A 6,000-nucleotide genomic window follows, 5' to 3' on the forward strand; every position below is an offset into this window, starting at 1 on the left:
TATTTTTTTTATACCCTCCACCATAGGATGGGGGTACATTAACTTTGTCATTCCGTTTGTAACCCATCGAAATATTGCTCTAAGACCCCATAAAGTATATATATTCTGGGTTGTGGTGAAATTCTGAGTCGATCTAAGCATGTCCGTCTGTTGAAATCATGCTTCGGAACGAAACAAGCTATCGACTTTAAACTTGGCATAAGAAGATGTTATTAATGTAGGTCGGATGGTATTGCAAATGGGCCATATTGGACCACTTTTACGTATAGCCGCCACATAAACCGACCCTTAGATTTGGCTTGCGGGGCCTCTTGGAGGAGCAAAATTCTTCCGATCCGGTTGAAATTTGGTACGTGGTGTAACTATATGGTGTCTAACAACCACGCAAACATTGATTCGTATCGGTCAATAATTTTATATAGCCCCCATATAAACCGATACTAATATTTGACCTCCGGAGTCTTTTGAGGAGCAAAATTCATCCGCTCGAGTTGAAATTTGGTACGTGGTGTCAGTATGTGATATCTAATAACCATCCAAAAATTGGACCATATCGGTCCATAATTATATATAGCTTCCATATAAACCGATCCCTAGAGTTGACCTCCGGAGCCTCTTGGAGGAGCAAAATTCATCCGATCCGGTTGAAATTTGGTACGTGGTGTTAGGATATGGTTTCTAACAAACCCTGCAACGAATACACAACTTAGTTAACGTCATTCAAGTAGGGAAAATTTTCACTTATTTGGCAAAACTTAACTAAAATCAACTAATTTTCATGAACTTAAATAAAGCTACATCAGATATAAACAAGTATATACGGCCGTAAGTTCGGCCAGGCCGAAGGTTATGTACCCTCCATCATGGATTGCGTAGAAACTTCTTCTAAACACTGCCACCCACAATCGAATTACTTAAGTTTCGGTAACGCTTTCCGATGGCAAGGTATCTTAAAACCTCCTAACACCATCTTCTAAATTGTATGTAAGTCCATACGTGGTATATATTAAATCAAAAAAGATCGATCCAATACGTATATAATTCAGTTTGACAAAGTAGACATAAAATTTTGACAAAATTTTCTACAGAAATAAAATTTTAACAAAATTTTCTATAGAAATAAAATTTTCACAAACTTTTCTATAGAAATAAAAATTTTCACAAAATTTTCTATAGAAAGAAAATTTTGACAAAAATGTCTACAGAAATAAAATTTTAACAAAATTTTCTATAGAAATAAACTTTTGACAAAATTTTCTATAGAAATAACATCTTGGTAGATTATTTTTGGCTCGATTTTCTATAGAAAGAAAATTTTGACAAAAATGTCTACAGAAATAAAATTTTAACAACATTTTCTATATAAATAAACTTTTGAACAAAATTTTCTATAGAAATAAAATTTTGACAATGATGAAAATTTTATTATGAACCGAATAAAATTTTAACAAAATTTTCTCTAGAAATAATATTTTGACAAAATTTTCTATAGAAATAAAATTTTGGTAGATTTTTTTTTTGGCTCTAGTGGCAACCATGATTATGAACCGATATGGACCAATTTTTGTGTTATTGGACCAATTTTGGTATGGTTGTTAGCGACCATATACTAACACCACGTTCCTAATTCGAACCGGATCGGATGAATTTTGCTCCTCCAAGAGGCTCCGGAGGTCAAATCTGGAGAACGTTTTATATGGGGGCTATATATAATTATGGACCGATATGGACCAATTTTTGAACGGTTGCTAGAGACCATATACCAATACCATGTACCAAATTTGAGCCGGATCGGATGAAATTTGCTTCTCTTAGAGGCTCCGCAACCCAAATCTGGGGATCGGTTTATATGTGCGCTATATATAATTATGGACCGATGTGGACCAATTTTTGCACGGTTGCTAGAGACCAATACCATGTACCAAATTTCAGCCGGATCGGATGCAATTTGCTTCTCTTTGAGGCTTCGCAAGCCAAATCTGGAGATCGGTTTATATGGGGGCTATATATAATTATGGACCAATGTGGACCAATTTTTGGCATGATTGTTAGAGACCATATACAAACACCATGTACCAAATTTCAGCCGGATCGGATGAAATATGCTTCTCTTAGAGGCTCCACAAGCCAAATCTGGGGATCGGTTTATATGGGGGCTATATATAATTAAGGACCGATATGGACCAATTTTTGCATGGTTGTTAGAGACCATATACCAACACCATGTACCAAATTTCAGCCGGATCGGATGAAATATGCTTCTCTTAGAGGCTCCACAAACCAAATCTGGGGATCGGTTTATATGGGGGCTATATATAATTATGGACCGATGTGGACCATTTTTTTCATGGTTGTTAGAGACCATATACCAACATCATGTACCAAATTTCAGCCGGATCGGATGAAATTTGCTTCTCTTTGAGGCTCCGCAAGCCAAATCTGGGGATCGGTTTATATGGGGGCTATATATAATTATGGACCGATGTCGACCAATTTTTGCATGATTGTTAGAGACCATATACTAACACAATGTACCAAATTTCAGCCGGATCGGATTAAATATGCTTCTCTTAGAGGCTCCACAAGCCAAATCTGGGGATCGGTATATATGGGGGCTATATATAATTATGGACCGATATCGACCAATTTTTGCATGGTTGTTAGAGACCATATACCAACACCATGTACCAAATTTCAGCCGGATCGGATGAAATATGCTTCTGTTAGAGGCTCCACAAGCCAAATCTGAGGGTCCCTTTATATGGGGGCTATACGTAAAAGTGGACCGATATGGCCCATTTTCAATACCATCCGACCTACATCGATAACAACTACTTGTGCCAAGTTTCAAGTCGATAGCTTGTTTCGTTCGGAAGTTAGCGTGATTTCAACAGACGGACGTACGGACGGACGGACATGCTTAGATCGACTCAGAATTTCACCACGACCCAGAATATATATATATATACATTATGGGGTCTTAGAGCAATATTTCGATGTGTTACAAACGGAATGACAAAGTTAATATACCCCCATCCTATGATGGAGGGTATAAAAATATCGATCACGTTTCTCTGCGGATAGTGAGGGGTGGTCCATATCGGTCCATAATTATATATAGCCCCCATATAAACCGATGGTTATATTCGACCCCGTGCAGGAGTAAATTCCATCCCATCCGGTTGAAATTATATATATATATATATATATATATATATATATATATATATATATATATATATATATATATATATATATATATATATATATATATATATATATATATATATATATATATATATATATATATATATATATATATATATATATATATATATATATATATATATATATATATATATATATATATATATATATATATATATATATATATATATATATATATATATATATATATATATATATATATATATATATATATATATATATATATATATAAAAGTATATACGGCCGTAAGTTCGGCCAGGCCGGAGCTTATGTACCCTCCACCATGGATTGCGTAGAAACTTCTACTGAAGACTGTCATCCACATTCGAATTACTTGTGTTGCGGTAACACTTGCCGATGGCAAGGTATCTTAAAACTTCCTCACACCGTAATATATGCGACCGTGCTGCAATGGTTAGCATGCCCGCCTTGCATCACAAGGTCGTGGGTTCGACTCCTGCTTCGACCGAATACCAAAAATTTTTCAGCGGTGGATTATCCCAACTCAGTAATGATGGTGACATTTATGAGTGTTTCAAAGCTTCTCTAAGTGGTTTCAATGCAATGTGGAACGCCGTTCGGACTCGGCTATAAAAAGGAGGTCCCTTGTCATTGAGCTTAACATGGAATCGGGCAAAACTCAGTGATAAGAGAGAAGTTCACCAATGTGGTATCACAATGGACTGAATAGTCTAAGTGAGCCTGATACATCGGGCTGCCACCTAATCAAACCTAACCTAACCTAACCTAATATATACCACATATTTAGTCCATACGTGGTATATATTAAACTAAAAAAGGCCGATTAAATACGTATATAATTAAGTTTAAAGTTTCTATAGAAATAAAATGTTGACAAAATAAAATTTTGACAACATTTTCTATAGAAATAAAATTTGGAAAAAAATTTCTATAGAAATAAAATTTGAAAAAAAAATTTCTATAGAAAAAAATTTTTGACAAAATTTTCTATAGAAATAAAATTTTGACAAAATTTTCTATAGAAATAAAATTTTGACAAAATTTTCTATAGAAATAAAATTTTGACAAAATTTTCTATAGAAATAAAATTTTGACAAAAATTTCTATAGAAATAAAATTTTGACAAAATTTTCTATAGAAATAAAATTTTGACAAATTTTTCTATATAAATAACATTTTGACAATGTTTTCTATAAAAATAAAATTTTGGTAGATTATTTTTGTCTCGAGTGGCAACCATGATTATGAACCGATATGGACCAATTTTTGTGTGATTGGGGATCGGCTATATATAACTATAGACCGATATGGACCAATTATAGCATGGTTATAAGGGGCCTTATACTAACACCACGTTGCAAATTTCAACCGGATCGGATGAATTTTGCTCCTCCAAGAGGCTCCGGAGATCAAATCTGGGGAACGGTTTATATGGGGGGATATATATAATTATGGACCGATATGGACCAATTCTTGCGTGTTTGTTAGAGACCACATTCTAACACCATGTTCCAAATTTCAACCGGATCGGATGAATTTAGCTTCTCCAAGAGGCTCCGGAGGACAAATCTGGGGATCGATTTATATGGGGGCTATATATAATTATGGACCTATATGGAACAATTCTTGCAAGATTGTTAGACACCATATAATAACACCACGTACCAAATTTCAACCGGATCGGATGAATTTTGCTCCTCTAAGATGCTCCGGAGGTCAAATCTGGGGATCGGCTTATATGGGGGCTATATATAATTATGGACCGATATGGACCACTTTTGGAATGGTTGTTAGAGACAATATATTAACACCACGTACCAAATTTCAATCGCATCGGTTGACTTTTGCTCCTCTAAGAGGCTCCGGAGGTCGAATATGGGGATCGGTTTATATGGGGGCTATATATAATTATGGGCCTATGTGGACCAATTTTTGCATGTTTGTTAGAGACTATATACTAACACCATGTACCAAATTTCAGCCGGATCGGATGAAATTTGGTTCTTTTAGAGGCTACGTAAGCCAAATCGGGGGATCGGTTTATATGGGGGCTATATGTAATTATGGACCGATATTGACCAATTTTTGCATGGTTGTTAGAGACCATATACTTACACCATGTACCAAATTTCAGCCGGATCGGATGAAATTTGCTTCTCTTAGAGCAATCGCAAGCCAAATTTGGGGGTCCGTTTATATGGGGGCTATACGTAAAAGTGGACGGATATGGCCCATTTGCAATACCGTCGGACCTACATCAATAACAACTACTTGTGCCAAGTTTCACGTCGATAGCTTGTTTCGTTAGGAAGTTAGCGTGATTTCAACAGACGGACGGACGGACATGCTCAGATCGACTCAGAATTTCACCACGACCCAGAATATATATACTTTATGGGGTCTTAGAGCAATATTTCGATGTGTTACAAACGGAATGACAAAGTTAATATACCCCCATCCTACGGTGGAGGGTATAAAAATTGTTAAAGTTTTAACTAAAACATGATAATTTGTATGAGCTCAAGCAAAGGTATGTTGGTTTCGGGCACTGGCGAGTTCACTGTTTTTTTAGTTTATAGGCGTACAAGATTCAGCTCGGTCAAACTTACTGCTATGTATACTCGTTTGAACCTAATTTTATAATTCATTAATAATGCAGACCCACCATCCTATGGTGATGGGTATAAATAATAAAACAATTTTTTTGTAAATGAACATTTTATTAAACTTTGGATTTCTAGCTGTATTCAGATCAAATGAACCTATGTAAAATGAAATTTAAAGAAAAG

The sequence above is a fragment of the Haematobia irritans genome, chromosome 4 (assembly GCF_050003625.1).
Source record: "Haematobia irritans isolate KBUSLIRL chromosome 4, ASM5000362v1, whole genome shotgun sequence".
Taxonomy (NCBI): domain Eukaryota; kingdom Metazoa; phylum Arthropoda; class Insecta; order Diptera; family Muscidae; genus Haematobia; species Haematobia irritans.